Source organism: Anolis sagrei, chromosome 1, assembly GCF_037176765.1.
Source record: "Anolis sagrei isolate rAnoSag1 chromosome 1, rAnoSag1.mat, whole genome shotgun sequence".
Lineage (NCBI taxonomy): Eukaryota > Metazoa > Chordata > Lepidosauria > Squamata > Dactyloidae > Anolis > Anolis sagrei.
In genome coordinates this window covers 67,986,987-67,999,455 of record NC_090021.1, presented here as the reverse complement: position 1 = coordinate 67,999,455, position 12,469 = coordinate 67,986,987, and the positions used below count along the sequence as shown (strand labels likewise).

The window sequence follows — 12,469 nt, the reverse complement described above, 5'->3', positions numbered from 1 at the left end:
TGGAACAAATCAAGAACTTTGGTCCAAAAGCAAGGCGCTGGCTGCTGGAGCTGATGAACAACTGCACTGCATCCTGTCAGATCCCCAAAATCTGGAGGAAAGCAAGAGTCATCGCCATCTTGAAGCCAGGCAAAGACCGTAATGACCCAAAAAGCTACAGACCAATCTCCCTGTTGTGCCACCTCTACAAAGTTCTGGAGAGACTTATTTTGCATAGAATTATGGAAAATATAGACCCCTGTCTGATCCCACAGCAAGCTGGCTTCAGAAAAGGCAAAAGCTGCACATCGCAAGTGCTGAACCTGACCCAGCACATAGAAGATGGCTTTGAAAGGCAGCAGATCACAGGAGCTGTCTTCATAGACTTGTCAGCAGCCTATGATACTGTGAACCACCGCCTCCTCCTGAGAAAAATGTATAATATCACAAAGGACTACCACCTCACCTGCCTCATAGGAAACCTGCTACAAAACAGGAGCTTTTTTGTTGAGTTCCAGGGCCAGAGAAGCAGATGGCGGAAACAGAAGAACGGCCTGCCTCAGGGGAGCGTGCTTGCTCCATCCATGTTCAACATCTACACAAATGACCAGCCACTGCCAGAAGGGACAGAGAGTTTCATCTATGCTGACGATCGTGCCATTACTGCTCAAGCAGGGAGCTTTGAGATGGTAGAACAGAAGCTCTCCGAAGCTCTAGGTGCTCTTACTGCCTATTACAGGGGAAACCATCTGATCCCTAATCCATCTAAAACACAGACATGCGCCTTTCACCTTAAGAACAGACAAGCATCCCGAGCTCTGAGGATTACCTGGGAAGGAATCCCACTGGAGCATTGCAGCGCACCCAAATACCTGGGAGTCACTTTGGACCGTGCTCTGACCTACAAGAAGCACTGCCTGAACATCAAACAAAAAGTGGGCGCTAGAAACAACATCATACGAAAGCTGACTGGCACAACCTGGGGATCACAACCAGACACAGTGAAGACATCTGCCCTTGCGCTATGCTACTCTGCTGCTGAGTATGCATGCCCAGTGTGGAACACATCTCATCACACTAAAACTGTGGATGTGGCTCTTAATGAGACATGCCGCATTATCACGGGGTGTCTGCGACCCACACCACTGGAGAAATTACACTGCTTAGCCGGTATTGCACCACCTGACATCCGCCGGGAAGTAGCAGCCAATAGTGAAAGGACCAAGGCAGAGACATCTCCAGCTCATCCCCTGTTTGGGTATCAGCCAGCACGTCAACGACTTAAATCAAGACATAGTTTTCTTAGAACTACAGAGACACTCGCTGGAACACCCCAGCAAGCGAGAGTCCAAAAGTGGCAGGCCCAAACCCAGCACCTCAATTCATGGGTGATACCAGATGAGAGACTCCCCCCTGGGCACTCAGAAGACTGGGCGACTTGGAAGGCGCTGAACAGATTGCGCTCTGGCACCACGAGATGCAGAGCCAATCTTAAGAAATGGGGCTACAGGGTGGAATCCTCGGCATGCGAGTGTGGAGAAGAGCAAACCACTGACCACTTGCTGCAATGCACCCTGAGCCCTGCCACATGCACGATGGAGGACCTTCTTGCGGCAACCCCAGAGGCACTCCAAGTGGCCAGATACTGGTCAAAGGACATTTAACCAAATACCAAATTTACAAAATCTGTGTGGTTTTTTTTTTCTTTTTCTTTTTCTTTTTAATCTCTGTGTTTGTTTTGCTCTGTTAGAATTGTAATACAATGGTTGCTGATGACACGATAAATAAATAAATCTACAAAGAATATATATTAAGTAGGGACTCATACACAAAAAAACATGTATTCAGTAGCTTTTGAAAGATGGGTTGAAAAGTGTTTTCACCTGTACTCCCCCCCCCCCCCCAGGTGCATCAGAGGCATGGTTTATGCTGCGTGGTTATGGCTGGATGGGAGGAGATTATGTGATGAGGAGAAAGGGGATGAGAGGGAAACGCTAACTGCTTGAAGTTAGTGCTCATACCTGTGTTTGAATATGACTTAGAAGCTGTGTTGTTCCTCAAGATTCTGCTACAGAATCCTACATTTAGGAGGAGTCATCAGTCTGCCATGTGGGGTGTTAAGGAATATTGTTTTATTTGCTACAGGAAGGAATGTGATCTATTTTGAGTGTCTCCTATATGTATCCAGTCCTCAAAAGCCATGGGTTGCTTATGGGAAAAGCATTTCCCACTTGGAGTGTGATGGTCTTTATATTGTCTGATCAAAAGTAACTGTGTTTAGAGCTGGGAAGTATATTCCCAGCTCTGAGGAAGGACCATTAATAGTTTCTGGAAAGATTCAGGTGGGCTATGATTGGCTGGATCCTGGATCAAATTGTCCAGTTTATGACACACATTATAAAGTTAGGAAAGGAGCCACATGCAGAGCTCATAGAATGTCTGTATATGAGTCATTAAGTTGGAAGAGACCTTGTGGCCATCCAGTCCATCTCCCTGCCAAGAAGCAGGAAAATTGCATTAAAAGTGATCACCCAGGCTATATTGAGTTGTGTTGTAGCCTAGATCCGTTTCATCTATGCTGGATATATTTTTACTTGAGTAGTTCGTATTAGGTAGTGTGTTGGTTTCCCCAACACACTCACTTGGCAAAGGAACATAGCTTAGTGGTAAAGCACGTGGTTTGAATACAGAAGGCCCCAGGTTCTGTCTCTAGCATCTCCTGATAGTTCCATCTGGAAAAGATGTAGGCTAAAGCTCCAAAGAGTCACAGTCATTCAAGGTAGACACTACTGAGCTAGATGGATGGATTTGGTGTAAGATAGCTTCCTACATTGTAAATTCACTTAGGCAAGAAAACTTTGGGATGTGGGGGTAAGATAATGTCTTGAATCTGTTTTATGCCTCTGCTTGTGAATCTGCAAACTATGTTTACTGTCTGTGTGTACTTGTATGCATTACATGATTTGCATCAATCTGGCACATTTTCAATCCTGCTGGCTCCTTGTTTGTTCCCAGAATAGGTTCAGGATTTGAATAGTTCAAAACTAAAAGTCAGAGTGGATTCACCAGCCCAATGACATGGATTGGCCAACTGTCAGTGATCAAATCCTAATTTTGTTATAACAGCTTGCTTAAAATAAACAAATTTTTGTATCTCAGTGCTTTCCAACTGTGCTGGATCATAATTCTCATTGTGTTGGCTCAGGATTATTATCTGGGAGGTTTCAGGTTGGGGGAAGGAAGTTTCAGTTTCTAATAGCAAAGCATTGTAAGAACTTCCTGGATTTGCCTATTCTGTAGAATAGTTAATACTCACATATCCTTTTTACCTAACAGTCAATAACAAAATTTACTAGTCACAATAGTGGATAATAAATCCTCTAATCTTTACATGGTAACTTAATTCCATTTCTTTGTAAGGAGTGACATTCACAGAAGGAATAACAGAGAAAAAGAACATCTGGCAATAGCATGAGTAAGTGGATGAAAACATCTGCTTTGGACAGGATAAATGACCTATGTCTAAATCTGCTCCCCCTGCCCGCCCAGCCAGTCATAACCTCTTTAGAATGTTTTTTGTCCAGCATATGTGATTCAGCTGGGCAACTTGACTTCAGTGATGAACCAAATCTAAACAAAATCAACTGGTTATGCTTCAGAGAATATATTGTCTTGTTCCCAGAATCATAAACGGTGATCTTACCAGTAATAGTGTAGCAGTTGGTTATATCACTCTGCTAGTTACATGAAGCTAAAGGGTCAAAACAACATAAAGAGTCTACATCTAAATAAATTTTCAACAATTTTAAAAGTTAGTTTTTATTGTTTGTGCTGTTGCTAAATTTATGTAGTACAGCATCTTATACAGTGTTCCCTCGCTATTTTGCAGCTTGCTTTTCGCAGACTCGCTGTTTCACAGGTTTCTACTTCCCAGTTTATGAATGGTTGCCATTGCCCAGAGTAGCGTTCTAATCCAGCCTCCGGGCAATGATGGAGTGTGGAAGGGGGTTTCACCCTTGCCCTCGGGAGAGAGGCAGCCAATCAAAAGAGATTGCAAAGCAAAGCAGAGATAGATAGCAAAAAAAGTGTGCAGTGCCTTTAAATCTCTCCTCATTTCTGCCTCACCCTCAGAACTCAATATATACATATATAGTGTCCCTACTTAGTGGATTTTCAATTTTTGTGGGTGGTCCTGGAATGTAACACCCGCGATAAGTGAGGGAACATTGTAGAATGGATGGGAAGGTACAGGATACAGGATTAAACTCTTCCTCCCTCCCTTCAATCCTTCTTCCTTCCATCCAAATGTGTCATCTGCCATGGAGATAAAGTGCATACAGCAAAGAATTAAAATAACAAACATCAAAACCCAAATCTTTCAGTTTAGCATGCTATGTAAAAAGAACTGTGTTCTATCAATCTCCAGAATACCAGGAAATACAAACAATATGGATATGGCCATAGTTTGAATCAAATGTGTTGCGGACAACAACTCTCAAAATATTTCAGTTAGCACATTACAAATACCCAGATTGTTACCAATACAACCCATACAACAAAGATAGCTACAAAGGAATATTAGGGGGTTCTATTTCAGCCCCCAGGTAAAATGCATTTTAAAGTATATTTTCTTCAATGGAATGATATCCTCCAAATGTCCTTTTAGTTTATAGATAAAACTGAGTTTTAATCTGCCACTGATATAGTCATCCAGCACCAAGGAAGAGATGGTGTTGCAGCTGGCCACAATATAGGGTGCATACTATATGCAGAGCCTGGAAAAATTACTTCTTCATTACAGATCCCAGAATCCCCCACCATTCCATTTACTATTCTTATGTTTTGAAAGCCAAAAATCTATGTGACCAAGATTTTCAATCACATGGGGGGAGGGGGGAGAAAGAGATTTACATGGTAAGGGATATAGTTTTAATGGCTACAACGGCCATCTTGCATGGGGTTCTGCAAGTTCTAGTCCAAAAAAGGAAATTTTCCCAACTTCTTGGAAGGAAGACTAACTTTGTGTTAATGCCAAAGTGCCTAGATGCCAAGGAAATTTGAGAGAATGCCATAGTGACGGCATCAGATTAGATAAAACCCTGATTGTTGCAGCTTTGATGCTTAGAAACTAAATATAATAAAGGAAGACCAAGTAAAAGAAACAGCCTGTCAAAGGAGTTTACTAAAATGTCTCGAAATAGTTTTACAAGTATTGTGTTAAAAAGAACTTGAATACTTTCCATTTCATTCTATCTGGCAGGCAGCACAATTAGAGGCCCTCTCTGAAAATGTACAGTCATATTTTAAATGACAGCCAGAGTCAGTTCACTGTAGCCTCCAAACACTTACTTGGCAGTTAAGAACCTATCAAATTCAATGAGATGATGTGGGAAGTATGTTTTGCTGAACCTAGTGAAAATAAGTCCTATTGAACTCACTAAGACATACTTCTGAGTAAATATGCATAGGATTGGGTTGCCAGAATACAACCTCATACAAATTTACTAAAAAAATTAAAATAAACAACTACTAAGTTGCATGAGACAAATTTCCAAGGAAGTCTCATGCGACTACATGCTACTACAGACAACATGGCATAATGGTTTGCATGTTGGACTACCACACATTCTTAGCCTCAGAAAACCCCATGATAGGGTCACCTTAGGATCATCATGTTAGAAACTACTTGTGGAAGGCAATTAAAGAAAGAAGTTTAGAATTTCAAAAGGCCCAGATTAAATGTGAATGACTTCTTTTGCACTAGCATTTTTCTGGAGTCCCTCAACGAGACTGAGAGGTTGGCTTGAGCACAGAAAAACAAAGCGCTTCTGAGAACTCTTTTTTAGGTAGCGACTCAGCCACAGCAAGACAAAATGCAGGGCATAATTCAAGGTTTCTCGGTCTACAGGTTTCTACTGTTGCAGAATATGGCTCTCTTCAAGGAAAGGAGAGGGATGACAGATTTAGAGCAGCGTAGTGAAACTATGGGGGATTAGGGCCAAATGACAGCTGCACAAAGTCTGGACACATTGGCATGTAGACTGTGCTCTAGATGTTCCACTTGATATAAAAGTGCTTTAGAGATGAGAATTGTATGTGCTTTGGACAAAGCAGTAAAGAAAGTAAAGCAGAAAGAATGAAGTAAAAGAAATAAACACATGTAACAATGCCTCAAACTTGACAGTGTGAACAAATACAAATGCAAATGCAGTCGTCCCTCCACATTTGTGATTTTGACTTTTGCAGATCTGATTATTCATAGATTTGACTTAGAAATTTCTCTCTAGGAATCTCTAGGTCCCCGGTATGACTCTATAGGCAACTTTCTCCAATCGTGCTGGAAGACGTAAAGGTTTCTGAAGAGAACACCTTTCTAAGAATCTTTAGGGCCAGGTTTTCATGGACACAATATCCCAGGGCTGATCCGAAATATTAAACTCCAAATTTGACCCAGGATAGTTTTTACCACCAGCCCTAGGCCTCTATGGAGGCGGAGGTAGTATTTCCTATCTAGCAGGCACCAAACTTACTACTGTGATTCCCAGCTTTGAAATGGCTGGTGATCTTGTGTTGGTGACAGGTGTAACATCAGCCGAGGCACTAAAAAATAGAGGAGAGAAGGAGAAATTGCCCCATCCTTTCCACCCTCTCTTCTCCCCTATTGCCCCAGCGCTGTGGCTGATGTTATGCCTGTTACTGAGGCCCCTCCTACACTGCCATATAACATCCAGATTATCTGCTTTGACCTAGATTATATGGCAGTGTAGACCCATATAATCTAGTTTAAAGCAAATAATGTGGATTATCTGATTTGATAACCTGGATTATATGGCAGTGTAGAAAGAGGCTGAGAAAGGACCACCAGGCATTTCAAGGCTGGAGTTGCAGCAGAGAGATGGATGGTCATCTAAACAGTTGTGGCCAGTTTGGTTTTGGTACCAGTCCAACTGCTTGCATGGATCTGAAGTCATTATTTTCTCAGATTCACAGGGAAATTCTGGAGGAACAGTGGTTTTTGTTAATATAGTTCAAGGCTGTATTAACCCTAATCAGCTCTGTGTGTCATGTGGCCAATATGGATTTGATTTCCTCGGCCCTTTGGCGTTAAGTGCCATGAAGATGGGCCCTAGGTCCTCCTATCTGGTTTTATTTTCAGATTCTAGCAGAAACTAGTCATAGAACCAAGTTGTAAGATCTAGAAATTCCTAGAGATGCATTCTCACAGATAAAAAGATATAGCAATTTCTTTATTTGTGGTGTATATAGCACCTCCTGAATCTGCACACGAGCAACAAACATTGAACTGGATTATATGAGCCTACGCTCCCACATAATCCAGTTCAAAGCAGATAATCAGGTTTTTATATGCCAATGTAGAAGGGGGTCTTACTTTGTTATTTTGCAAATGTTGCAACTGGACTGCTGCAAACTGCAGCCTAAATTGGTTTGGCAATGAAAAATAGCCCTTTCCCTTTCAGAATACATTCAAATATCACTTGTAGAATTTTTAAACAAGATTAACAACACATCTGCACTATGTGCAGGGTGGAAAGAACATTGCTGAGATGTTTAAGAGTGAGTTATTGTACTTCGATGAAACTTTTATACTTACATTAGCTAGCAAGAGAATGCTAGTGGAACATGTCCATACAGCCCCAAAACTCACAGCAACCCACTGACTTTAGTTAACTTTAGTTCCCTGTTTATCCCTTTTAATTTTAGCCTTGTTCTACAGATGTGTGCAAATTCTTCTGGTCTTTTACAAACCAAAAGTATTTATTTCTATAAATATTTCTATTTAAAAAACCCTTATATTTATATAAGCGGGTAGAATGGTTTCTAAGTAGTTCAAAATCCTTGGAAAAATGAGCAGCACATCCTGTAGGACAGAATTATGCTTTCTTCATGTTTTCAAAAAGTGGGAACCCCATGGACTGAGTTGATGGAAAAATGCCATTTCCCATGTCTCAAGGTTAAGCTGCAGATTAATATGTTGACCTGGAGGCATGGGAAAGACCTATCTAGTGTTGCCACCTTTTGGAAATGAAATGAAAAGACAGAAGGAGAAGAAAGAAAATAGAAGCAAAGCAAAATAATGCTCACTTTCCCCCCAATTAGTTCTATATACACACAAAGACGCACATACATACATATACAGAAGAAAATATGTTATGTGCTTTGTAATTATCTGATGATTTATGGTGACCCCATGGATTTCGTAGTATCTTCTGAGGCCCCTTCTACACAGCTGAATAAAATCCCACATTATCTGCTTTGAACTGGAATATATGGCAGTGTGGACTCAGATAACCCAGTTAAAAGTAGATATTGTGGTATGTATTTTCTACCTTGATATTCTGAGTTATATGGCTTTGTGGAAGGGCCCTTAGGCAAGGGCTGGTCCTTTAGTTACTTGAGGGGATACATTTGTAATGGGGTGAAAACAATAACAACGAAAACCAAATACTGTAATCCTCCAGACTGAATATTTTGAAGGGTTCATAAAATCGACAGCAGTCATGGGATTCAATCATGAGACAGGATCTTGGAACAAAAAATCTTCTTAAAACAAATACAAGCTGACAGATAAACCAAAAGCAATTCCATAGTAGAACCATTGTTATAAAGAAGTAGGGAACAGAACACTTCCCAAACCTCATGCTGTTGTGGCCAATTCCACACAAAAGAACTGTTAGAAGGGACATATAAATGAGCAAGACTGCACAAAATTGAATATATCTTCAGATCTTTTAACTAGATTATAACTATGGGTTAAAATATATAGTTGTGAATTTGGGAAGTATATAGGCAGCATGGTTTGTGTACATCCAGTCATCCCATGATATAGGATAAATGAAATGCAAAGCTACAGAATGGGGGGGGGGGGGGGTGCCTGGCTCGACAGCAGTACGTGTGAAAAAGATCTTGGAGTCTTCACGGACAACGTTAAACATGAGCCAATAATGCCATGGGGCATCAAAAATAGCCAATAGGATTTTTTGGCCTGCACAAATAGAAGTATGCTGTCTAGATCTAGGAAAGTCATTCTACCCCTCTATTCTGCATCGGTCAGACCACACCTGGAAACACACTGTGTCCAATTCTGGGCACCAAAATTGAAGGGAGATGTTGACAAGCTGGAATGTGTCCAGAGGAGGGTGACTAAAATGATCAAGGGTCTGGAGAACAAGCCCTATGAGGAGTGACTTAAAGAGCTGGGCATGTTTAGCCTTCAGAAGAGAAGGCTGAGAGGAGACATGATGAGGGCCATGTATAAATGTGTGAGGGGAAGTCATAGGGAGGAAGGAGCAAGCTTGTTTTTTGCTGCCCTGGAGACTAGGACACAGAACAATGGCTTCAAACTACAGGAAAGGAGATTCCATCTGAACATTAGGAGGAACTTTCTGACTGTGAGAGCCATTCAGCAGTGGAACTCTCTGCCCCAGAGTGTGGTAGAGGCACGTTCTTTGGAGGCTTTTAAACAGAGGCTGGATGACCATCTGCTGGGGGGTGTTTTGAATGTGATTTTCCTGCTTCTTGGCAGGGGGTTGGACTGGATGGTCCATGAGGTCTCTTCCAACTCTATGATTCTATGATTCTAGGTGTAGAAAGAAAAATCTTCTGCAAATATGTTAACACAAGCCTCTATAAGCCTCTTTACTTATTTAGGTCCTTAAAGGCCACCTTGATCTCTGCTCCTTCCATAGAAATGAAAAACAAAAAATAAATAGTACACAACCATAGGTAGTGTACAAGGGATGCTTAAAAGATTGTTCCATTAGAATAAGTATTCACCCTGCATGTAATGGGTCAAGAGGAGCATATATTTCCTTGAAAGTGGTCAGATTCATCAATGACATCTTTCCATAGTTCATCACATCCTTAGACTGCAGTCTCAGTGGATGTGATTCAGAGTCAACATACTCAATGACTGTTGACCTCATCAAAAGACTGGGTCTTGCTTCCACTATGCAAACTGATCTAATAGGAGAGATTTTCAAGCAGTCATTTGTTCCAGACTCTTGACCATCACCTTCAATACTGAGGTCATCCAGGAGGCAGCTAACAATAAGTTCACTTTAGGGTCATTGTAAGTAGAAAACAACTTGAAGGAACACACATCAATAGCATTCAGCTGATGAGACTATTACATCGTTCTAGAACTTCCTTCACTGTTGATGCTTAAAGCCTGTGATGTAAATAAATGTATATGTAACATATAGAAAGGAAATTGCTTGTGTAGAAGAATTTTTTTAATGATGCATGTGTGATATACAGCCAGTCCCAGAGTTACAAACATCCGACTTACATTCAACTAGCAGTTAAGAACAGGGCTAAGACAACAGGAAGTGACAAATATTTATCCTTTGGAAGGGAAGTTCATTCATGGGAAGAAGAGGTCTCAACTGAGGCTTTTTCAACAAGCCATTTTTTTCCGAATCCAAGTATCATAGGAACAGAAAGTGAGGTGAAATCTTCTGAACAGTGGCACAGACAGCAAAACAAACACCACATGGGTGTCAATCCTTCCTTGTGCTATCCAAATCATGCATGTGTATGTATGTGTGTGCGCACGCACACATATACACTAGGCTTGGTCGATTTTGTTCGGAAGCTTCTAAAATTGGAATGAATTCGTATTAAAATGACTTTTGAAACAATTTCGAGCCATGCTGGAATCGTGTGAGAAGTAATTATGAATTGAAACAATTTACCCATTTTTCGGAATTATTTTCGGATGTCTGGTCAAGGTTTATAATCTCGCAGTTTCCCTGGCCTCCCTGGTGGCGATGCGGAAGGGCGAGGTGTGTGTGGCTATGCCCAGCTATTCCTGAAGGCCACGCCCCCAGTGGCTGTCAAGAAGAGCTGGGCGTAGCCACGCCCACCTCATTCCCCTGCCATCCATCGCCGTTCGCAGTCACCCACGGAAGGGAAACTGCGAGATTTTAAAACTAATCTCGCAGTTTCCTTCCCTGGGCGACTGCGAACGGCGATGGATGGCAGTGGAATGAGGCCCAGCTCTTCTTGACGGCCACTGGGGGAAACCGCATCACAGCTTGTCACCAGGGAGGCCAGGGAAACTGCGAGATTTTAAACTAACAGGGGGGAGGGGCACTTTCCATTAACGAAGTAAATGAAGCTATTCAGATTTTTGTTATTTACGATCTTTTTTCAAGAAAATTTGAGAAATAATTTAAAAATCAAAACACCAGCGCCCCCTATATACAAAACGAGTTTAGAACCATTTTTTTTCTTGATCAACCAAGCCTAATACACACTTTAAAATGTACCTGTTGTGACTTACATGCAAACTCAGCTTAAGAATGAACCTGGATAATCTATCTTGTCCACAACTTGGGGACTACTTGTACTTTTATTGTTACTGTACTTTTATATTTTTTCATATTAGCGGTGTTTTAATGCAATTATTTGTTTTAAGTATTTCATTACCGGCAGACATCAGATAGGCACCTTCGTTGCTGACATTTCGGAGAATGGTTAAGACCTGGCTTTATGAACAAGCGTTTGGTTAAGCAGTGCAACCAATCAAAGGAAGACGGTAAATGGAACATAGGAATGGCACAAGGATTATGAGAACGGATCTGATTTCAACTGAGGCGTTATGTTATGTTTGTTTTGTTGATTTGTCTTGTTTGATTGTTAATTGTTGTGGATTGATGCTGTTGATCCTGTTTGTTGCATTGTTATGTTTTAATTGCACTGACACTGTTTGATAATTGTACCATGTAAACCGCATTGAGTCGCCTGTTTGGGCTGAAAAATGCGGTATAGAAATAAAGCAAATAAATAAATAAATAAAAATAAATATGTTGTTTTAATCAATTCTGTGAGCTACCTTGGGTCCAACACTGGGAGAAATGTGGGATATTCATTAAATGTATATTGGAATTGTTATGCTAGTGATTTCTTGAAAATATTTCTAGGGACCCATCTACACTGAGCATATAGTTCAATTTGAAGCTAGCTTCAAACTGTGGTGGCTATATAGTGCATGCTTCCGAAGCATATTGCAGCTTGGATTAAGGGGAATAAAGCACATTAAGAAGAGTTGGGAGAAAGTCTAAAATAAGCTCCTCAAGGTGCTGCAGTGCAGGAGCAATTGAAGTCACATTGCCGAGCAAAATCAGCTCCATAGGATGCAAAACTCTTTGTAGACACCCTCTACACTGGAGCACTCTGTAAAATTTGGAATGTGAAAAACACCCCAAGGGCATGGCTGTGCAGCATGGGCCAAATGATCACCTGAGGAAAGTAACTGATTACCTCCACTACTATCAGCTTCACTTCTTGTTTCCACCTCGGAGGCCTCTGGAGCACTGGTGCACATCTAGGCAGGAAATGGGGAAAAACCCCACATTCTCCAGCAGCTATCAAGCCACTGATGCTACAGATTCTGGAACTGGTTCAAAGCCACCTTTTGTGGTTAATGTAATCACCTTCCTGGCCTTGAACCTATTCCACAAATATA

At 41.3% G+C, this 12,469-nt stretch overlaps 1 protein-coding gene across 1 annotated transcript in view; it reads left to right on the top strand.

Moving 5' to 3' along the window:
• SLC22A3 (solute carrier family 22 member 3) overlaps positions 1–12,469 on the top strand; it is a 49,168-nt gene that overhangs the window by 3,824 nt on the left and 32,875 nt on the right. The window lies entirely within an intron of this gene.